This window comes from Alligator sinensis, unplaced genomic scaffold (assembly GCF_000455745.1).
Source record: "Alligator sinensis unplaced genomic scaffold, ASM45574v1 scaffold349_1, whole genome shotgun sequence".
NCBI lineage: Eukaryota > Metazoa > Chordata > Crocodylia > Alligatoridae > Alligator > Alligator sinensis.
Window position 1 is genome coordinate 737,684 of NW_005841856.1, and position 24,625 is coordinate 762,308.

At 42.5% G+C, this 24,625-nt stretch overlaps 1 long non-coding RNA gene across 1 annotated transcript in view; it reads left to right on the top strand.

Annotated features, from left to right (window-relative positions):
* The window catches only part of LOC102369515, an 86,499-nt gene that overhangs the window by 55,748 nt on the left and 6,126 nt on the right, over positions 1 to 24,625 (top strand). The gene's annotated exons all lie outside the window — the stretch shown is intronic.

Genomic DNA, 24,625 nt, shown 5'->3' on the forward strand with positions numbered 1-24,625 from the left:
CTTTGAATTGGTGGGGAAGGAAGGGTTTCCTTGAAAATTGAACAATTGTGGGTAAAAAATAAAGTTTCTTCAGTTCAGAAGTCACTTGTCAATCTGCCAGCCACTAATTTCTATTTTCCTGTTTAAAATCTCTCTTCATTCAGTCAAGGAACATAAAAATACCTTGTAACTTATCACATCTCATGAATAAAAAATAACAGAATACAGGACTGTATGGTGCCTTGGTTCCCTGGTAGGCCCAATTTACAGAGGTAGTGATGGCAGAAGGAGTGTAGACACTCCTCTCTCATAATCTTTTCCTCTCTCAAGACCTTTCATAATCTAAGCCAGTGAGGGCCAACCTATTTGGCAGGTATGTCACAAATAATTCTGTATGCCCTTCCAAGGGACCACTCTGATCATCTTGTTCTGCCTGACCTGCTGATCTGCTTTCTGCTTTCAGCTTGCCCTGTTCCTGTTCCTTACGCTATCTGGAGCTGTTCTCTCTGTGCTGTAGAGGTATGCCCCAAGTGGAAATTGCCCATGCCACTTGTGGCATGTGATACTGGTTGGCCACCTCTGATCCTTAAATCAGTGGACCTAAATATTTCATGAATATCATTACTGAATACCATTTGCAGCTAAGTGGAAGGGTTAGTAAATTCTTCAGAAGCATATTTAGGACAAAGTCTATCACATTTTCTCTTGCAGGATATACTGCATTTACTTGATTCCAAGACTAGTTTTTTCCCCTCCTTAATTGGTATGGGGAAAAAGGCCCCTCATCAAGTAATTGCATACAAAGAAATCTCATTAAATACATGGTCTGTCATTAAACTGTCTGCCAAAAGCAGTATGAGCTCATTAATGGAAACCAGCTATGATGTTGATTAAATGCAGCCAACACTGAGCATGAGTATAAAACACATGGCCCGCATTGGGCAAACATGCTGATGGGAACTTTTTCCTTTTGTGTGTGTGTGTGCGCACATGTGTCTGTGTGTGTGACCCTTTACAAAATGGACAGTTGATCCCCCAGGAGGAAACAAGCATTGGGCCCCAAGGCATCACACGGCTGGCAATCAGAGAGGCTGGAGTAAGCTCTGACACTCTCCAGAGGCAACAATGCTAATGGGAATCTACCATGAAGACAAGTTAATGCAGCCCATTAAGCGTGCCTCCCCACCCCAACCGATGATTCATTTTTCAAGTCATGGTGAGCCATGAGAAATGTCACCATTCTCAAGTCATGGTGAGAGAATCCTTCTCTCAGCCTGGTGCATATGATTAGAGTGGCTGTGCCCTCCATGAGGTAAAGCCTGAACAGGTTGCTCTGCACCTCATTTGCACATATATTTTTGTAGCATCTCATGACTTGTGAAAAGGACACTCAGTTCCAGTCACGAGTGGGGGCATAATTAGCACATGAATCTTTTGTGGGATGGATATCTGGAGTATACACACATACTGAGCAGTGCTGAGCTGTGGGGTCTCACTAATCGTATGTGCAGGCTGAGAGAGACCACGACAGAGGGATTCTGTATATGCAATTTTGTGGTTCACCATGACTTGAAATGCTGTTGACTCTGGCAGGAACCAGCCCAGTGAACTATATGGTAAATCATGAGCCTTTCGGCTTTGGAGTAAGTGAACAATAGAGGTCACAAGACCAGGCTTGTAGAGGTATAGGTGCATATATAGAAATATTTATTTTTGCAAAAAAAAAAGCGCATCATTTACCTTGTAGGGGAAATACCACCATCTCAGACTTTGGATAAAATCAGGTAAGACTGGGGGCATCTGAATTCCAAAGCCTCCAGGCCTGGAGCTTGCATGTAGGATGCCTGACTGGATTTGGGGAGTATCTGAAGCCCCAGACCAAAGGGTTGGGGAGGGAGGAGACGTGCCCAATGGTAGAGCCCCACAGACTTGGTGATTAAGCTCTGCTAGGTCATATTTTGCAACTAGACTACTGGGTCTTGGGCAATACTAGATTGTTAAAGTGCTGAGCAATTGTGTTTAGGAAACACCTGTGTTAAAACTTGCAGCAGATTCAAAAAAATATAACACACATCTATTCTGGATGAACCAAGTCTGTGGATACTACATGCAAGTTGCTACAGCCATATTTAATTTCAATGTTATTGTTTTCAGATTTGCTCCTCACTTCCATATGTTCAGGAAGAGCAGGGTCTAACAGTAAGGGGAGGGGGAAGGGGCTGCCAGGAGAAAAAGTTGAATGGAAGTAGAGAGCAAAGGGCTACCTGATCCCCCCCAGACTTATTTTCCCTGTTCTAACAATGGGAGGGGAACAAATGGAAAGCAAACCTCCAATAATTAGATTCCATACCTGGAAAATATAACAAATTTATAAATTTTCCATATAGTGAATCTAATCATTGGGTGGTCATTTTATAGTCAGGGTTATCTTCTTTTTGAATAAATACCATACTACTTGGCCCAACTTAGCTCCTACATGATTGGATTCTATAACAGATATAAAGACTTGCGGGGCGGGGGGGGGGGGGGGGGGGAGCGGGGGGGAGAGGAGGTTTCGGGGGGCGGGGGGGGGGGGGTGTAAGAGAGAGTGAGCACGCCTCACAGACTTCTTTTACATATATATAAATAAAAAGAGGACTGTGAGGCTCTATATGAATACATGGATCCATCCACACACAGAGCGTTGTAGGTTGGGGACTTCAGGCAAGATGAATCTCTTTTGTTACTGTATGTAATTAAATATTGAGCCTTTATTCTGGCAAAGAAGAGCATCAACATCTACATATATATAAAAATACATAGGTTGGTGTGCATGTGCACACCACATAAGTTGTATATGTAAAAGTCTACAGGTGAGAAAAGATCTGTCATTAACAACACAAAAAAAACCCCTCACATCTCTGAAATGACTGTTTAGCCCAAAGCCACGTGTCTGATGGTAAAAAAGCAATAATTTGGCTTATGGAATATTCCTATACAGAGAAACTGGTGTTCTGTAATCAGGAGTGTGAATTTATAGTGCACTCATAGTGCACATTCAGAGTGCCTTTGTGTGAGGTACCTCAGTCCACTTTCAAACATACCTTGCACTAAGGCGGCCCACAGAGGGCGCAGATTCTCCCAGCCGAACTTAATGTGCACTAACTTCTATGTGTAGACAAGCTTGTAATGTTGGTAGAGAATCTTGCATGTGTTGTTTGCACAGGGTTGAATTTTAGCCTAAATTAACATAATCCAGAGTTATTTTCTGTAATCCTCTTGAGTATGTATCATTTGATTAGCAGTATGTTAAATTAAAAAAAAAAGGCAGGGAAAATCTGGCATTGCAGGAAGACTGAATTAAAAATCCTTGCATCCTGGTGTTTCATTTTTTCTTTCAGTAATGTATACGCTAACGCAGTTGAGGAATGAGTAGGTATCCTGCCAGATAAATACTTCAGCAATGGAATTCACAAACTGTTCGTGGTTTGAAATGTTGCTTTATAATTTTTTCAGTAAGATTTCCCCTTTCTAAAATTGGAAGTTTGAAAGGCCATGCCCTTGTTTCTTCTTAAAGAAAAGCTTCCCAGCAGATATTGTTAACAATGTAAATGCTTTTGCAAATGTAATCCCCGTCTTAGTTTTCTCATTTAATTGAATTAGGAAGGCATAACAAACCCAAAAGGTTGCTTTCATGTCCTTAACTTTGCATAATAGCTAAGGTACAGTATGCATTTCTCACATAATGGGTTTTGTATATGTTATGATGTACTTGGCAAAGGACAGTTCTTGTACTTATTAATTGTAATTCATATTCATGTTCTTACTTCATGTCTTAAATTTTAATCAGTATTAATTAAAATATATTTTCTTCAGGCTCCTTTTCCTAGTATTAACTTGCTAATACACACAGTTGTTGTTAAACAATACAAAGTCCTTTTGAGAGATGTTGCTAGCAACTACATGTACATTTTGAAACGTGGGTTTAATATGTTGAACTATCTTCTGAACTATTCTCACGGGGTTAAAGATTCTTTGCATTCTTGAGAAATAGAGTCAAGATCAGAACCTAGTTCTGAACTGGGCAAATATGCTCTGTAAAATGCTTTGTCTGTAACATGGGAAGAAATGCAGGATGGAAGGGATGTAGGTTAATTAGACCAGAACTTTATTAATTCAGCTGAAAACTATCTAGCAATAACTTGTTCAGTGGAGGACGTGAGTCCTTCCTTAATCATTTCCATCTGGCGGTGAACCTGTTGCTTAGCCAACTGCCCTCCCGGGCATATTGGGTGAAGAGGTCTAAAGAATCATTTTGTTTTACTGTTTTGTAAAAGACATCTATGCATTACCATCCTTTAGGAGATGCTTCCCCCTAAATCCACTTCCCATTCCAGATTTTCCCTGTGGAATAAAGACCTGCTCTGGGTGCCTGCAACCTACTAACTTGTGACAATTTGAAGTTTACCTACCTAGTTCAGTGCTAAGTTCCTGTGTGGAAGGTGAGAAAAGCCTAATACTTCTCCAGCCAATATGGCAAGAGGAAGAACAATTCCTTTCCAATCCAAAAGACAATTAGTTTATTGCATATAGCAGACCAAAAACCCTTGCTGCTCCCAGGAATGGCAAGGAGGGAATTGCTAATCTGAGTCTGAGAGAGACCTAAGACTGGAGCAGCAAGGTTCGTATCCACCTTGGGTACATAAAAGCCACCTGAATCTCATCAGTTTATCCAAGCAATACCATGCCCCTTGCACCCAAGCAAACTTTGGGTGCGGGGAGGGGATCTTAACTAAGACACTGTTCTATTTCCTCCTATCTTTCCAAATTAACTTCCCTACCTTTCTATTTTATTCCCTTTTTGATTTTAGAGATGACACTTCTGAACTCTTGAATAACCACTATGCTGAAGGAAAGAAGTTGGTAACAAGTCTCTTAACTATGAAGCCAAGTAGAATCTTCAACATGGGAAGCATTTGACAGAACATTAGGGCCTTGTTACATGTCACACTTAGCACGTGCTAACTGCACTTACAAAACTCATACCTGAGTGTTCAAGCAGTGAAGCACATGCTAAGTACCATCACAGAGTAGTGAAGTTAGGCTTTTTCCAAAGAGGATGATCTCCAGACATGCTACTTAACATATGTTGAGTTAACATTGAGGTAATGGAGCCAGGGGACTCTGGTGTGTTGGGGATGTAGGGGGAAAAAGGTGGGAGGGACCCAACAAACAGCTTTGTCAGGCTTCTAGTCTCCTTACCATGCTGGAGTCTTGGACTGGCAAGGCTCTGGTATGGTGGGGGGGGGAGGGAGGTGCAAAGAGTGTGACAAATAGCTCTGACCAGCTCCCATGGTGGGCTGATATTCAATGCTCCGGTGATAGTCCAAGGCTCTTGGACAGTGTGGAGCAACTCTCGTGCTGTCCAGGTGTTGCCCCTCAATCCCCGCACCACACTGGACCTGGTTCAAGATCCCTCGTGCGGCACTACAATCTTTATTTAGATTGTAACAAGAGTTAACATGCAACTGATCAGAACACTAAGTCGTATTAAAGTTTCATAGATTATAGAGTCGGAAGGGACCCAATGGATCATCGTGTCTGACCCCCTGCCCCTGGCAGGAAAGAGGGCCGAGGTCAGATGACCCCAGCAAGGTGATTGCCATGCCTCCTCTTGAAGACCTCCAAGTTAGGTGACAGCACCACTTCTTTTGGAAGCTCACTCCAGACTCTGGCCACTCGTATTGTAAAAAATTTCTTCCTAATGTCTAACCTGAATCTACTCTCCACTAGTTTGCACCCATTATTCCTAGTTACTCCCAGGGGCGCTCTGGTAAACAGCACATCCCCAATTCCCTGCTGTCCTCCCCTGATAAATTTATAGGCAGCTACAAGGTCACCCCTCAGCCGTCTTTTTGTGTAGGCTGAAGAGATCTCTCAACCTCTCTTCGTAGGGTGTTTCACGGGGACCACTAATCACACGAGTGGCCCTCCTCTGAACCCTCTCCAGAGCCTCCGTGTCCCTCTTGAAGTGCAGCGCCCAAAACTGGACACAGTACTCCAACTGCTGCCTGACTAATGCTGCATAGAGGGGGAGTATCACCTCCCTCAATCTGTTGGTCATGCATCTCCTAATGCATGACAAGTTGTGATTGGCTTTGTTGATGGCCTCGTTACACTGCTGGCTCATGTTCATCAAGTTTTCTAGGCACCTGTTTGTATCACACGATGATACTAGATTTGTGCCGAGAGAGGCATCAGCTTGTTGTAAACATGTATGAATGTGACTGTAGAGACCAGTTCTTGAATGTCAATCCCTTTTGCACATATTGCATGTATCTAATAGTGTGGCGTGGGGTTCTTCTTGGGGTTTCTTCTATCCTCTTCATGCTGGGTTTTTCTTTCCTCAAAAAGCTTCATTCCATGCTTAATATACTGTTTCCAAGTGCTTTGAGCCTCAGCACTCTTCTCCTTATATATCTAAATATAATGCATACAAATTCTAACGTTACAAGGCCCTTACTAAAGCTAATAGTTCTCAGCTATCACTTCAGTAGCTATCACTATACCCTACCCAGATAGAAACCTGTTTTTTTCCCCCATTTAAACGTGATTCCATTACGCAGTCACATTGTCATGGAGCCCTGAATACTTAGTATCTCCTCCAAATGACATCTGAAAGAGAACCATGTGATGTGTAATTTTATTGTATAAACAGAATTCATATTTATTTGAAGATCTAAATATCTTTAGGATTTAGTTTCTCAAAGCTGTTAAGCAGTCACTAAGCTTAATATGATTACTGATTTGTGACCATGTTTATCTGGAAGTGGGAATTGATTATAGGTATATTAAATGGTAGCAGTTTGTTGTCAGATTACATTGGTATAACAGAAAGTAAAGGCAAAGAGCCTGGCTGTCAGTAAAAGATACAGTTCCTCATGCCCCATACGTAGCTTCCACTCAATTTATATGCTCCTCGTGTTGTGTTTTAAACTTTACCTGTCATGTGACACATCTATGGTAACACAAAATTATTACTGTATAGGGCAATCTTGATAAATATATAGGTACTATTTGAGAACAACTTTTGCTTCATTTTTGAATGCTTTGTAATACTTTGAATATTTGAATTTAGCAAGGTGCCAACTTCCTTTTAGGTAATATGTATTGTTTCAAAGATTAGCTGAATCTGTAGCCAAAAGAAAAGGTTAGGTTGCTGAAATCTGTGGGTGGGAAGGGTGCAGAAGGTGAATCCTTTTTAGCACTTTTCTTTAAATCAAACTGTATAGCTCTTTAAACAGAAAGTACGTCTGGAACTGTGGCGAGAGGACCACTATTGTAAAAAAGCACCAGGGTAGATAAGGGTTTCCTCTGGAGACTGAATTGTTTAAAAGAAAAACTCCTTCAAACCAAGTGCCCAGCTGATACAAAGATTAAAACCCTTTTATTTCAATTGGAGCAAAACTGGCTTTCAAAGGAAGCAATGGCTGCAGAAAAGAATTCAGGAATGGTGCAGTACAGGTCCCCCTGCCTGCTCTGTGATGTCGAAACACATCGGGGAACAGCTCCAGAATGTTGATTCCTCCCTGGGGAATCTCTTTCCATTGTTTGTTTTGCGCAATGTGGGTTTTTTTTCAATGTAGCTGATGATCTCTTCTATTTACAATTATGGAGCACTGGCAGCCTTTCCGAAATCACAGTTACACTGAGACATGCCCCTAAAGCAGGACTAAACTCCCTCTTAATGACTGAATTTGATTATCAGACCTGATGGACAACTAATTTCTGAATAGGTGGAATTAGTCCCTTTTTTTTTTGTTAATGTTGTGTTTTAAACATTAACTGGTTTGTGCTAATACACATGGAAGCTGTTAGACAACAATAAGTCCTTTGGAGAAGTACTGCAGAATAATCATTTAGCCATGGTTTGCTTCTGTCTCTGTCTCTCTCGCATCTGCTGTGAGATCCTCCCTTGTATATGTGAACAGTCAAAATGTATCATGTCTGCATCCTTGCTGCCTTCCCTGACACTTCTTGGAGGCAGCCCCTAGTAGCAGCAACACCAGAGTAAGCCTGCCTGGCAACCTCCAGGAGAAGTTGCTGCATGGAGCCTGTTGTTCCAGGCAGGTACCTTTTGGTCTTCCCTTCACTGATGACCTGTTGGTATCAGTGGCCTGCCCTTTCTATGAGGAGGAGGTGGAGGAGACTCCTTCATGCCTTCCTGGACTTCCCCTGGTTGTGGTCATTCTTTGCTGCTTTCCACGCTGTCTTTGGATTTGGACCTCTCTGAGACTGTGTACAACTTCTGTATCCCATACTGATTGGCCAAGGGCAGCTTGGTTTGCCTGGCCAATTTCATGCTGGGCCAAGTCAAGATTATGACTTTGAAAAGTTTCAGAAATCAGTTTGCAAGGGATAACTCTGATGGTGTCAACACCATGGGCATCTATACATGTGCTCGGGGGTGTGTGTGGAGGAGGGTGCTTTAATTGGAGTGGCTCTATACATGTGCAGCAAGGGTACTCCAACATGCTATAATTGCAGCCTATCAGAGCAGACTTTGATTAATTGAGTCTGTTAGAGCGCAGTAATTACTCTGCTCCAGCATCAGGACTCCAGCATCATGTGTATCAGCATCCCTACACTAAAAAATGGCAGCACAGGTGTTTTAACTGAAGCTCATTTGATGTTAAAGTGCCTCCTCCACCATTTTTCAGTGTGCAGATGCCAATACATGTGTTGATCCAGGTATTTTAACTAGAGTGGCTCTTGGAGTGTCTCTAATTAAAACAGCCCTCCCCTCCACTCCCAAAGCATGTGCGAAGCTTCGGTCCCTGATTTGATTCGGCTTGATTTGGTGGCCAAATCTTCGAATCTGAATTGAATCAGGAGACCCTTTAATCTCTCTGAATCAAATTGGAAACCTCCGAATCGATTCAGAGAGATTCGGTGATTTGGACATAGATACAGCTTTAAATGTTTTTTCTACATTTCTCAAGGTACCGGGCAGCTTCTGAATGCTGCAATGCTGGGGTGGATGGAACATCACACAGGAGCCTTGCAGGGGGGAGGGGTCCCCAGCGTGCTTGGCAGCAGACCCAGAAGTGGACCAGAAGCACTTCTGGTCCACTTCTGGGTCCACCAGAGAGCACACAGGGGGCTCTCCTGCACCCCCCTGGCTCACTGACTGTTGCCTCCTGGGTCTGTGAGGGCACCCAGGGTCCACCTGCAGCCAATCACCAAGCTGGGGGGGATGCGAGAGGGCCCCCGTGTGGTCTCCAGCAGACCCAGCAGTACTTCTAGTCCACTTCCAGGTTTGCAGACACAAGCCGTCATCCGCCCTAGCATTGCAGCATTCATGAGCCTTGCCTGGTACCTTGAGCTATGTAGAAAAAAACATTCAGAGCTGTGTCTATGGCCAAATCGCTGATTCTTAGAATCAGTATCGACTCTTCTGATTTGGATTTAGCTGAATCAAATCAGTGACAGTAATCTGATTTAACAAATCAAATCACTGTCCTTGATTTGGACCAAATCCGAATCAAATACGGTCCTGTGACAGGGGTCCATCCCTGGGCCTGCCTAATGTAGGCCTGCCCCTCTGTCCCTGGGCTACCTAGCCACCTATCTCTCCTGCCGTGCCTTGATGGAATAATAATTATGATGTTACTCAGGTAGGAGCCTGCCCATTTACTGGCCCAATGCTGGGGGTCACTATCCACTGCTCCAAACCTCCCCTACGTGGTGGCCCACGCCTCGCAGAAGGTATATAAAAATGTTGACCTGCGCCCAAGGGCGTTGGGTCACTGTGCCTCTTAGCACTGGGGTCTGCCCCTGTCTCTGTGCCTCCTGTCACTGCACCCCTGGTGCTGAGGTCCGATTGCTCCCTGTCACTGCGCCCCCTGGCATTGGGGCTTTGCAACGTAGTGTGCCCCAATGAGGCCTCCTCCTCCCCAAATAACTTCAGCATGGTCCACCGGATAAAACCATAACATAAATATGAAACCCTGGGCTATAACATAATACAAGTCCTACAAGCCACACTCTCGCTCCTGAAAAACCCCAAACTGCTCCTCAAGCCTTGAGTACCTCCCTAGCTCTGGGTACCTAGTAGACTCCTGGAGCCTCATTAGCCACAGCAACAGTCTGGCCAGCAGCCACAACGTTCCTGGGTAGTTCTGCCATGCAGGAGCTCTCTTCCCCTGGCTGCTTGCCAGATCCCCATCCCTGCCAGCCTCGGCCCTGGGGTTTATATGTGCCCAGAGGCGTATCCCCCTCCTGCCAGCTGACTGGCTTGGGTTGTTGGGCTATTAACCCCTACCCTCCTGGTGCTTGGTGTTCCTGTAGACTCGGGTTTTAAAGGGGCAGCCATGCCTCTTAGTAACAGGGCTAGGGTTCCCCATTACAGGCCCGTTTTGCACACCCCTAATGTGTATAAGTGCCCTGAGAACCACTCTAATTCAAGTGCCCACATCATCACATGTGGTCAGTGTTCCACACTTCAAAGTGGCGGCGGGAGCAATTTAACTAACGTTGGTTCAATAAGCTTTAGTTAAAGCAGCCATTTTGAAATGTGGGGATGCTGAATACATGCGACAAGGAGGCTGCTGGAGCCCGCTAATTGGCACGCTCCAGCAGGCTCTCAGAAGACTCGATTTAATCAAGTTTGCTCCAACACTTTCTAACTTGCAAATGTCAGAGTAAAGGTCCATCATGTTTATAGATGTGCCATGTTCCCAGGACAGCGAGGAACACCTACTGCCAAACACGGCCTGTCTGCCATCCCTGGTTACACATGCCAAATCTGGAAATATGGAAATCCCTTGGGGCATCTCCCCATGGCTGTGTTAAGACCTCTGTCTTTATTGTGGTGAGATCAGGCATGAGGCATGTGCCTGCAGTAGCTTCACTGTCTAATGTCTTGGTTTTGTGCATGAGAGTAGAAGAACAAGTGGGGTGTGCTTGAGAACAGGAGTATGTGCAGTGCTGGGGAACGCAGTATAGGTATGTCCTTCATCACTGTGAATCAGGTCCCCTGCTCAGAAATGCACAACAGCCAAACTCATTGGTGTTTTGTAAAGTTCTTGGAGGTTTTTAGAGAGATTTTTAATGTTAGAGACAAATTAGTCATTCTGGCTAACACCAATAGCCAACTCGATGGCAGGAGAATCTGAATCACTATCATATGTTTCAAGTTGTTCTACAGCACCCTTAGAGGGTGAAGTTTAAAGGGGGTGGGGGTGGGGGGGAGTTCAAAGGCCTGTCGTTGCAGCTGTATTTATTTCATTTCAGTGAGAAATGAAATTTCAGACATTAAGCCATTTTAATGGTGTGAGTTTCTGAGAGCTAAGTCTATCAGCTTACAAGCTCACACAATTGGAATAGCTCAATGCGGGGAGGGAAAGGGGGAGAGAGAAATCCTTGCATTTCTGAGTCTGCTTTCATATCAGGTTTGTGACAGGATCCAAACTTGAATGTCAGAAAAAATGACATAAAGCTTGTTATGCTCTGTATTAAATACAAGTCACTGAGTGAAATACACCTCAAGGTCTAGGTACTAGCACCAACTGTGTTACACTGGTTTCATAGTCTTTTATTGGTGTGTTCATGCTACTTTCTTTTCTGCTTATTTTTACTTTACCTCTAGATTATTTAATAGTTCTTTTCCCCAATCTTTACATGTCTCCTTTTATACTAAAGACTCAAATCTGGATACCAACTGGGGTCTTTCCATTGACTTCAGTAAAACTTATGGATGATAAATGTGGTTCTTACCGCTTATTAGCTTTTTCATCCATAAACAGGAAAATGCTTAACTAGTTTGGGACAGAAGAGGCTGGGGACATTATGGTGTTAGGGGAAGCTCACTGGGTGCCAGCAGGGCATCTAAGTGATCATATAATGAACTCTTCATTGGTCAATAAGGCTTTCTCTGAAGCTTGTAGGGTGTCTGAAATGATTGCAGCCTTGTTTCATGTGACATGTTGTGTTCTCACTGGTCAGGAATTTTGATGTGATTTTTGGCTTTTAGCTGCTTTGGGCCCACTGGCAAATCCCAGATAATTACAGGTGATGGCTTTCCGAAGGCAGAGGAAGGCAATAAGTGTTTTTGGCATGTAAAATTTCAATACCACAGAAACACAAATGCCTACATTTCTGTTATAGATGAGAAAAGACCTGAAGGATGACCTGATTTGCTTAGCTAGCCTTCATAAAGCTCACTGCAGTTTGGTAACCTGGCCTACCTGTTACTTAAAATAGTGTGAGTTTGGTGGCTAGGAGTTCAAGAAATTATTTGAAAAATGACTGCCTGGGGCAGCACCAATTTTTGTCTCATCAGCATTCAGCACTATTGCCTAAGCATGAAGGAAGAAAAAGTCACAGTAACATGAAGGGATAAGAGAGATAAGAGAAGGGAAAAGAGAAACATGTTTCTTTGGAGTTGAACAGAAAGAGGATGATTACATGGTTTGCAGCCACTTGTTTATGCCGTCCAAAAAATTTTGCATGCATGTGACAATTACATTTTCCCTGCTTTCAACTGCAGACGAGAACCCTTTACTGCTGCATTTTATTTCCAGGGATTGTTGACAAACTTTTTCTTTTACCACCTGCACCGAAATGGCATGACTTGTACATCCTTGTTTGTGCGTGAGTTGGAGGAGTAGGCTGGTGAAAGGGTATTTTAATCAGCCTATTAGTCAGTGTCATACATCAGAACGTGGCTACGTTCTAACAGCCGTGGAGTGGGAAGGTAGGCAATGAATGTCAATGTAAAATATAAGTGCACTGTATTAATTCTCCTCTGGACTGTTCTCTTCACTCAACTCATTCCTCAGGTAGGGCCATATCTCTGTAGCTCTCAAGCCAGCATGTGTAATAACATCTCCAGCAATGAATAACAGCACTGCAGGGACAAACAGAAGGACAAAGAGGAGTTCTAGTAACATTGCTGCTATGGAAGGTGAGTGCTGCTGTTGCAGTGAAGTGAGCTGCTGTGTCAGTGAATGAGAAAGTGAAGTAAGGTACACTGATTGCATGGACAGAGAAAGCAAATCTAATTGTTTAAAGCAGCTGTTTCTGCTGACCATGCCTAAGGATTGCAGAAAGGGGGCAGAGATTATAGCAGAAGATGAGTTGGAGAACAAAATGAGCATCCACTTCCAGAGCTGGAGCATTATCAGCCACATGCACCTCCTACCACATAGCCTGTAAGAAAACCAAAATCAGCAATAGGGAGTGGTGTCTCTCGAGTTGTAAAAGAAAATAGGCAGCAAAACCATCTGCCTGTAGGAAAAAGTGTCAGCAGGGTACATGCATGAACCAGAGCTGAAGAATCACATGGAAAATAATCTCAATACAACGGGACAGAAATGTGCTCAGTGTATAGAAGACCACTCATGTGGCAGGAAGAGGAGCATGGGTGCAAGTACTCTCAAGGTCTTTTGTATCTTTATGCCTGCCTATTCCTCTTTGCAAGGACAAAGGAAGCAGCAGCAATGATGGAACAAAGCTAATGGGAAGAAAGCATGTAGTCAAATTGCTTTTCAGAGGGTGCAGCCTACTAATGAAGACAAATCTGAAACATTTGCAAAAGCAGTAAAACACAGCAAAAATCACCTTATTTTCCCACCAGCTGAAACATAAAATAGGCTAAGATGCTTGCGGAGTGCTAACAGGAAGGCACAGCCCTTTCCTCTTTCTTTAGAGGCCAAAGGTTTGGGAAAATCCAGAGGAGACTCGTTTCTTTTTGTGGGAAATGTTCTCTGGGAACTAGTTGGTGATTTGGCAGTAGGCCATGCATTCCACCCTGCCTGAGAGCTTCGGAGATGAGAGACTATTGCTTGACATAAGTGCTGTGGAGTTGTGTAAAATATTTCTCAATTAACACACTTCAGGTTTTATTAACTGAGCATTCAGACTAGATGAAGCAAAGGATAATGAAGAGCTGAGTGAACCCAAGCAAATGTATGGTTTTGCATTGAGATACTGTGAAATTCAACACTTTTCTCTGATTTCAACATATAAATTAGTGGCATATCAGCAGCTTTTAACTGTCATATTCCTCAAGTCTGTGCTCCAAATGGTTCAGAAGTGGACTGGATTTCTCAGAACCAGCATGTTCTGAGGCAGGATCCAGTGCTGACTGCAGATTTCAGCAGATGAGAGAGATCTCTCTGGGACACTACACCCAACTGCAAAGGGAGGAAGGTAAGGTGTATGTGTGTGTGAGGGAGGTAGAGAGAAGCAGTGTCTTCACATATAGATCAGCATTGTTGCAGTCTGAAAAGATGTAGGACTGGGAAGCCGTCTGAACGATGAGAAGCAGCAAGGGCCAGATTATATTTGAGTCACAAATCTGGTCCCTGATCTACTGGTGGAGCGGCAAAAGTGCCTGCCCTTTGCCCCTTGCTCAGGACTTGTGATGAAGCCACAACCCACCATTACATTGTGTGGCACCTACTTCCAGGAGGATTTCAAGTGATCACAATGACTTCATTAACACTACTGTTGGAATAGGCTGCAATGCCACATGAGGGAGGGTTGCAGAGCCAACTGTTTTATGATTCTCACTGCCATATGACTGGCATTTTTAAAAGAGAATTTCATAATAGACTCTTGCAGCAGGCATAGAAAATGAGTTAACTCAGGCCTACATACACAGTGAATGTATGGAAAATTGAAATGACAAGGGTGTTAGGATAGCTCGCTGTTGAAGTAGCATTAGCAAGGTAATACACCAAGGAGGACTAGTTCAGGACTTTGTGAGCCAGTGAAATGAAGTTTGTCCTATAATCTAGTAGACACTGCCAGCCCCTGCAGCACTGGGAGACAAGCCCTGTCATATCCACAATGCTCCTTACCTCCAGCAGCCCAGGGAAGAGGGATCCCAAGGTCATGTTGGAACAAAGCTGTCTGCAAGGTGATATTAGGTTAACCTGCTTTTACACTAATATGATAAATGTGAGCCTTAATCTCCCTTCCTTTTTGCACCTAATGGTGATATCTATACTTAGGAATATTACGTATGAACCCTTCCTTTATGGAATGGTGTTCCCTGAGATAGGGGCTTTGCTGTCACTCTAAGACAGTCTCTAAACTGAGGATTGTTTGATGATCAGACTCAGCATCTGAACATAGTGAGCAACCTAGGAGGAGCGGAAGTTGCATAAGAGTCTGAAGCAGGTGAGAACTGATTAGTGTATACTCTCTCCTGGGTATCTTCGTAGTCAGGGTGACTCTTCCTGCTTCATCTGAAAGATGACGAAAGAGTCAACTGCAGAGACTAGATTAGAACAGTAATGCTTTAAACTGCAAGAGACCAAAATAATACTTAGCTGTGTGCACGTGTTAGTCTGGATGGTTCAAAGAATAATGCATGTATAAAGATGTGTTTTTTTTATGGGAATTTTGTGTACCTGGCATTTATCCTTAGTTGGATTAATCAGCCAACTGATGGTGAATAAAAGTTATTTGTTTTCTATTTGCTTTTTGCTCACTGGCAAACCTGCAGCAGTGGGATTGAGAAAAGTGTCTCTGGAAGATGAAGCAAATGGTAACATCTTACACCCTCAAGACAAAGTCTTCTGAAGTCAGTGGGATTCTTTCAACTAACCTCAGTGGAGACAGGGGGAGACACAGTGACACCAAGCGGGGGGCGGGGGGGGGGGGGGGTGATATGCTCTCATGAGGTTCAACAAGGACAAATGCAAAATCCTGCACTTAGGACAGAACAATCCCATGTACAAGTACAGGCTGGGGGCTGACTGTTTGGGCAGCAGCTCTGTAGAAAAGCACCTGGGGGTTACAGTAGACAATAAGCTGAATATGAGCCAACAGTGTGCCCTTGTTGCCAAGACGGCTAATGGCATCCTGGGCTGAGTTGTTAGGAGTGTTGCCAGTAGGCTCAAGGGAAGTGATTATTCCCCTCTAGTTAGCCACATCTGGAGTAGTGTTCAGTTTTGGCCCCCCACAACAAAAAGGATGTGGACAAATTGGAATGAGTCCAGCAGAGGGCAACAAAAATGGTTTCAGGGCTGGGAAACATGACTTAAGAGGAGAGACTGAGGGAACTGGGCTTATTTAGTCTAGAGAAGAGAAGACTGAGGGGGGATTTAATAGTAGCCTTCAACTACCTGAAGGGGGTTTAAAAAAGAATGGAGCTAGACAGTTCTCAGTGGTGGCAGATGACAGAACAAGGTTAGACATTAGGAAGATTTTTTCTCACTAGGAGGGTGGTAAAGCACTGGAACAGGTTACCCAGATTGGTTCTGGACTCTCCATCCTTGGAGGTTTTTAAAACCTGGTTAGACAAAGCTTTGGCTGGGATGATATAGTTAAGGATGGTCCTGCCTTGAGCCGGGGGTTGAACTAGAAGACCTCCTGAGGTCCCTTTCAACTCTAATTTTCTATGATTCTATGACATGGTCAGTGTATCTCATGCTGGGTCCAGCTCCATATGGCCCTAGATGCCCTGCAGAGTTTGAGGGTGGCTGGAACCTTGGACTGGCATGGGACTTCTTGTGGGGAGCCAAACAGAGAGCGTGTGAGGAACAAGGAACTCATCTGCCACTGTCCCCAGTGGACTAGAGGTAGGGGAAGCCCTAGGACCACTCCCATCTCACTCCAGGTGAGGTCTGTGGGGAGCAGATGTGCAAAGGTGCTGGGCTTTGGGGCAGAGGGCAAGTCCCTACTCCCCCTCCCTCCCCCTCCATGCATCCCCCAGACAGCCCAGGGGCTTCAACTGCTACGAGTACCTACTTGGGGTGCTGATTTCCACCAACTATGGCAGCAGTGGGAGTTGGTTCCCGCTTCCAATGCCTGCTTCCAGCCCATGGGAGACATGTAGAGGGACTGGGTAGGAAGAAGGAGCATGTGCTTTTGGGGTTGGGGGGGGACTGCCTGCCACTGCTGTGGCCTGAGCCCAGTACCCCATGATCCCACTTGCAGAAGCCTGCGGTTGGAGTAGACCAGGAGCAGCTCTGGGGATCTCCCCAACCCTGGGTACTACGGTGGTGGGAGGGTTCCCCTTCCTATGCCCAAAGGCAAAGTGGAGAGGGGAAGGGGAAGGAAGGAGCCTTTGCTGGAGGGGAGGGGGTGCCAAGAGTGCAGAAGGAGTCTTACAAACTTACAAAAAAAAAAAAGAAAACAAAAAGGTCCCCAGTAGCTGCTATGGTGTAGTCTGTCCACTGGGTGCAACCACCATTGAAACGCCAGTGACATTTCCCATGTCCCCCTTTTTGAATTTCTAGGTCTGCCCATGAGTGGAGCAGGTCCTAAATAATGATGCCCACAGTGTAAAGCAGTGGACAGAGCCAGTTCATCTATGCCTTGTTAAATTCATTTACACAAACACGATTTTTGCCTCATTGGGTCTTTAGTTTATTCTTATTGCCACCAATATTTCATCCTGTGTGAACCTTGGTAGAATGAGGCCATATGCAGCTAGCTTTTCCCAGGAGAGCTACAAGTTGTTTTTTTTCCCTGAAACCAAGAAAAGAGCATTAGGCTTTTGAAAGATATCAGGCTGATTTTTATTTCACTCAGGTCTATTTCATTACTCCTGGGATAATAGGTTAGTCGAGAGGAAGGTCTCCCCTTGCTCTGGTATTCAGCATTTATAAAATCAGAACATTAAATTGCTGTACTGTTATCCAAAAGCCTCATTTACCTTTGAATCTCTCATTTTCAGAGGCTTTTGTATTTGTTCTGAACTTATTTGCACATCCCTGCATAAAGAATTGATTCCAAATTTATGATGCGCACTCATGTCTTTCATGACCGTGGCATCAAGAATTTCATTAGATCAGACCTGTAATTGTTGTTGTAAATGTTTACACATCTATAAATTATTATTAGGCAAACAGTAAAAGGTCACCCTTAATCCTTATAGCTGCTTGGAGTACTATGGAGATTTCCGAGTAGATCAAGAACTGGCCTTGGGTTAATCATATACTTGGTTGGTGTGATATTGACAGCTGAGATATGAAAGGGTCAGGCATCTTGACCATGAAAAATTGTCTCCCTTTTTATAATTGTCCTTCAGGTGATTCAGTTGAAAGCAACTATTTCTCCCATGACTGGAAACGGTGTGACTACAGGGGTGTGTTTTAGCTTTATTTTGAGATGATACATTTACTGTAGTACTTATGAGAGATTCAAATCCCTTTATACCATCTTTTTGTTTGCACCTGGGGTATGAAATGATGGTTTAATAGGTGAATTATTAAGTGTTCTCACACTGAAAGACTTCCCTAGAATGTGAGTAAATATTCAGTAAATGAAAATATGCAGCCCTCTCCTCTCAGATGCATCAGGCAGTTATGGGATGTCCATGTTTCCATACCATCCCTTTCCTTCCTTTCCATCTTTGTTGTCTGCCTTCCTACCTCTGTCCTGTCCTGTGAGAGACACTTTGCCCTGGAAGTTTTCGAGCTCTTAAGATCAGGCATGGTCTCTCTATCCATTTCTGCACAGTGCCTAGCAGAGAGGGCCCCGGTCTCTGTTGCTTTCTATTACTGTGGTTTCCAAATTAACAGCAATAGTTATTATTATTTTTGATGACTGAAAAAAACCCATTTTTTTTCCTGATGGGATAAAATGAAAGCTACTGATTACTGGGAAATAAAGTGTTTTGAATCTGATTTGGTAAAGTGCTTGAAAGTAATTCAGTACTAAATTTGGACCTTTGTTGCTCAGAAGAAATAACACAAGCTGTTATTTTCCTATGTACCTTTGGAAATAGCATATAGTACTTGTAGTGCTCATAGCAGAATAGGGTTTGATGAGATAGCTCTAAGGTGGTTTAAACCTGGGGTACCTGAATCTGGTTTTCCACTCTGGACCTTATGTGGTGTGTTATGATTTACACATCTGTGCACTGTGTGTGTAAAATGAAATCAAATCTGTCAGCTCTAGCCTTTTTTATGCATAAAAATGTGCACTGCTTTTATTGCACCAGTAATGTACACCACCATGGACATTGTTATATTGATATAAAGGTGGTATCCGAATATAGCTTACGTAGGGGAGTAAGCATGCATGGTGTAAGTTCCCTTCAAGTTGCTATAACTGCACTTACTATGTTGTGGGAGAAATCACACCCCAACCAAACTGAAAAGATGAATCCAAAAACTATGAGCACCACATGCAACACAGGTGCTGGACTGGCTGGAGTAGGCACCAGGTATGGTGCAGTCTGGCTAGCACAGGCACCATGTGTGGCACTGTCCCTGCTCTGGTGTCTGTGCTACATGCCTGTAGCTGGACTGTGCCACACACAGTGCCCAATGTGGCCACTCTGCAATCTGGGAAGGGGAGGGAGAAGAGAGGGGGCCCATGGGCCTGATCCAGCTCATGGACTAGCCCTGCAGGGTGCCCTGCATGAGTCTGCTCAGACCCAGGGGCAGCACTGGCAGCTGGATGGCGGGGGTCAACAGGTCCAGTCTGGCCTATGGACTGGCTCTGCGCCACTAATCCAGCCCAGAGAGCTGAGTAAGATTGACACCCTTGTTTTAAACAATTTTTTACCAATACAATGAGTGAGTATAAGGCCTGTACAGTTCATTTAAATCCTCGTAGCTGTATCAAATATTTAGCAAAATGGTTTTCAAATCCAAAGTAAAAATATATTTTTTTCTTGAGGTGCTTAACTTTTTCCAGGAACCTAATATGTATATAAACCCTAATATGACTATAAAAAATATCTTTGCAATGATAATAAATTTGTCCAAGAAATTTAGTAATGTCTACTTCAGAGGCTGTTTTCTTCATACAAGTGGCATGGTTTTTAATGTGTTCTTCTTGTTTCCCTTGGAGCAAACTGTAGCTTATATTTGTCCAGCCAAAAAAGCACCAAATAGACAAAAAACTGCTTCTTTTTTAAAACCTATCTTTAAAAAAGCCTGAAGCAATCACTTGCTGAAAAGATGCATGAATTTTAATCCACCAGGAAAATACACGTCCAAACTTTACATGATAATTTATTTTAACTCAGAGGTCCAGCCAAGCATAACAAATGATGTGGTGAAGTGTTAAGATAGAGCTTCTGGTAGTTTTTTAAAATTTATACGCTTCTCTTACTTAAAGGTTCAGACTGGAAATAACTTGCCTATAGTAAAGTAATATGACTTACAGATAATCAGAGTTTTAGTGTCATAAACCAGAGTACTTTTGTAGTTTTTGAGAGAGAAAAAGATCTTAAATCTCTCTCCAACTACTGTACTACAATTTCCTGCACTGTCTAGATGTTATACCAGAAAGTCTGTTTATATGCTTACATAGCTAAATAAACCTATAAGCTTTCAGCACAATAATAAGATGTCATATGAACTCAAGAAATAGTAAGAAGGTATTGTGTAACATTTAGGTATGTTATGCACTTTTAATAAGACGCTTCCCAACTACATATTCATATTTTCATTTTTTTAAATGTTTTTGATTTTATGATTCACAGGCCCCTCCCTCCTCTCCCCAACTCACTTGCACTTCCATTGTGTATCTTGTTCCATGTGGGTAGATCCTTGTAAAGCCCTCTTGTAATTAATGTGGATTCATGCAGCTAGGGCTGGGTGTAAAGACCTTACTTGTCTATTAAGAAAGTGAAGGAGTTATTTTAGAATATTTCTTGGCAATTGTCCTAGTCATTTTCCTGTCAGATAAATGACTGAGCATCATTACCAATCAACCAACGGACTCAGGACAAAACAAAAAGTGTTCAGCTGCCATGGTGATGGGCACAGCACAGATGCTATAATAGTTTAGACACAGAAGAGGGTGAACAGAAATTATGATTGCACCTAGGAAAGGTGATGGTAAAATCCCATTCACTTCTCATTTTAAGAAGCCTCTTTGGAAAGTGTTCATGTTTTGGAGATGAATAACTTGCATGTTCTAGAAAACTATTACAATATAAGTCTCCTTTGTCACATATGTTAGTTGGGCCAATTTCAGCCTTTATTTACCACCATGGAGCAACCAACCTGATCTTATGTGATTGCAGCCCAAGGATTGTAAATGTTTCATGGTGTGAAGGGAAAACAGCTGGAACATCAGAGTAGGGTAGGCAAAATTCAGGTGGAATCAGCTAAAGTTAAATAAAAAAAAATGTGGGAAATTTCTGGAGGAAGCAACAATGAGAATCAAAAAGGATGTTCAAGGTGCATTTCCCTTCTTTTCTTCTTTCTTTTTTGTTTCCGGTAAGTTGATGATACATTTCAGTAGACTCTCAGGAGAAAATTTATCCTGTAATTTTAATGTGCAATATTTGTCTTATTAGAAAAGTTAGGAATGCAACTTAGAAATTCTGAATTAATATAAAAAGTTTCAGAGTCCTTTGGAAACTGGTTGAGTATGTAGCCTGCATAAATTCTCTCATGTGGTTGAGACCAGCCTATCTTGATCAGTCATTTGTTGGCCAGGCCAGACATGAAAACAAAGGTGACGGTCCTACCAGCTTCTCTGAGCCTCCATTGCCTTACACCTTGGGAAGTGATATTCCTCTCTGGGCAGTACAGGGTGTACAATACTTTCATTTTGATTTGGCAGTTTTATGTCCATTTACACAGGGGCAAATAACTATACAAATGTAAGGTGTTGGCAATTTGAGCCCTCTCTTCCCCTTTCAACCTGTAGTTTGGGGTTGCTTAGAAGTAGTAGTTCCTTCAGTGAGCTCCCCCAATCTCCCTTATTTTTAAGTAGAAGTATTTTCTGGTAGACAGAATGAGAGAGAGTTTGTGGGATCACCCACGTTACATTTTATTGAGAAATTCTCTTGTTTGTTGTAAATGCTTCCGTTGAAACTAGCAATCCCAGATTTCGATTGGAACATGCCATGTCAAAAGACACAGTTCCTTAAATAGTGAAATCTCATTATGGAATGACAGCAGGATTCATTAGATAGTGGTTTTTAAGCCACAGTAAAGGACGTTTTTAAGTGACACTGACAGAGACAGAAATGCATGTGGTTTTATACAGATAGCTGTACTCACTGACAAGGAAAGAAAATACACATGTATACAGCTATTACATTATGCTTAGATTGCTACAGAAGATGAAATTGTTTGTTTGTTTGAGGCATATTGAGTAGTCCACCTATATCAATCAAGTACAAAATGTAGGTTGCTGTACAGGATAGTATAAAATTTGAGGCCATGAAGAGTTTTGGACACAGTTTTATGAAATCATTGAAATAGAAACCTGTGTAGGGAGTATTTGGTCTATAGGGTCAAATTCTGTTTTTCCTCACATTTGTGAACCATCTTTCTTATGTTAGATTCAGAAATCAGGCATGCTTACAGTAAACTTACAGTACTTTCATTTCCTTTGCCATCAGCATGGGTCCAAATTTCTAAAGATTTTTGCCCATAATAAAAGATAGCATATCATATTTATTTCTTAATCAAATGTGAAAAATAAAAGCAGCAGGACTGTAGTTGAAACCTGTGGCTATACTGCTGTACAAGAACAAAAATCTTTTACTACAAATCCCTGGCTTTCAGCTTCCTTTGATACAGAACAGAAACATAAAGGTTTAAAAAAGATAAAACAATATGGTTCTTAAAGCAATCAAGGGGGACCTAAAATCTTATGAAAACCAAAAGTCTTCTAGATTAAAAGACAGATAATGCTTTCAAACAATAGCAACTTATTTTCTATTTTAGGAGTCCTTAGTACATTTCTGAAAATGTGGAAGATTCAAGTCAAATACACACTACATCCACACACACAACTAATGGAATAGATTTATTTGGCACAAAGACAATATTGGCAGCCATGAATAGAAAGTGACAAATAGAGAGAATGGCTAAGAAAGGGGGAGAGGCTTGTTATCAAGTCTCTCTTTCAAGCTTTACCATAGAGTTCCTGGCTAATTACAGACAGTCAAAAACCCTGCAACTGAATTGATTCAGTCTTTGTAGGTTAGTTTAAGTACAGAGATTAAATTGAAACAGAATTGAACAGACATTTACCTTTGATTCTGGAAATGCAGTCACGTACCAGCACTGGCTCAAGCAGAAGCCAGGGACTCTTATCTGGGGTTTGCCGGGGGGGGGGGGGGGGGGGGGGGGCAGTCCATCCCCCCACCCCCAACAGACTGGGCCACAACCCCAGCCAGCCTTGCCCCCCACCCCCCTTGTCAGCCAGCTGTCACTGCTCCAGCTAGGAAGCAGAGGGGTGGGGCCAACGCTGCTCTCTGGAGCACACAGCACAGCCCTTTCCAGGGCTGCAAAGCATTCTGGGATGCTGGGGGGCTGTGATTTAACTTGAAGCAGGAAGGGGTCTGGGACCTAAATTTTATAAACCAGTTTGACCCAAATCAGTTAAATCTGATACTACATTCAACCAGTTTTATCTTAAACCAGTTTCAGCCATTTTGAAATGGATTTATGTGCACTGGGCTCCTGTTCCGTTACAAGTTTTAAACCAGTTTCTGATTACTTAAATCAGTTTATGTGTAACTTCTGTCCCTAACCTCTGTGTCATCTCAAGCAACTCTATCCATTTGCCCTTGTTTTCCTATCCGTTGCATGGTGATGATGACACTTTTACCTAGTTCAAAGTAGCAAAGGAAGGAGGTTTGCAAATGGGCTCAGCTCCTTGGTAGATACCTAAATAATATGATGAAAATTTCAAAACTGTTCAGTATCTAGTTCTCAGTGGTTGCTGTTGGGTGCTGAGCTCTTTGGAGAATCTGGCTTAAAATAATAATATTTCTAAAATGCCTCAAGAGCCTTAAATTCAATGTTTATTATGAATGGCAGGTGTTGTTATATTTGTTTATAATACATTGCACAGAGACTGAATGGAATGGGAAAATCTGTTATGCAGTACTAATCTTCTAGAGAATATTAAAAAAGCTTTACACTGAAACATGGGTTTTATCTTGAAAATCCCTACTGTGTCAGAGGGGATAGAGGCATAAATGTAAAATATCTAAATGGCAAGAAAAAAATGTTCTGTTTCCCAATTTTAATTATTTCCTATAGTTTTGTCCTTCTACTTTGACCTGGGTAAAGCAACATCTCTGCATGAAGAATACCCATTGATTTCAGTTGCATTTATCATGACTTCTGTGGGAGTTTGGAGGTTCCAGGATTGGACCCTTAAATGAAATCTCAACTGAGCTATTAAAATTCCGTTGCCGAGAGTTTGATCTTTTATTAGAGTTAACTAAGTTTTTAGACAGCATCTTGAATTTTTCAAGGCTATTTAGCCTATTGAGAAGAGTTAAAAGTGCAGCAAAACAATCTACTAATCAAGTTTAACATCTTGTGCCAGAGATCTCTAACCTCTAACTGGAAGCAGAAGGTATTTAACTTGGTTTTGATCCAGACCGAACTGTGCTTTGTACCAGGAAATCATAGCAGCTGATTTCTATTATGGAATTATCATGAGTACAAGATGAACAATATTGTATTGTCATGTGCACTTCTGTAATAAATGTAACTACTGTTACAAAGCAAATGGAGAAATCTGGGAAATCAGATGCACCCTAAAAAAAAGAGTTGGCACGCAATTTGTGAAATAAATTATTTTAAGAAATGAAATAGATGGATGCTGTTTCAGAATATATATATATATATATAAATAAAAATGTAAGTATTAGTTTCTATGTCAGAACACACAAAACACTAGATTTTTCTGTTTTACTGGGAAGTTCCTA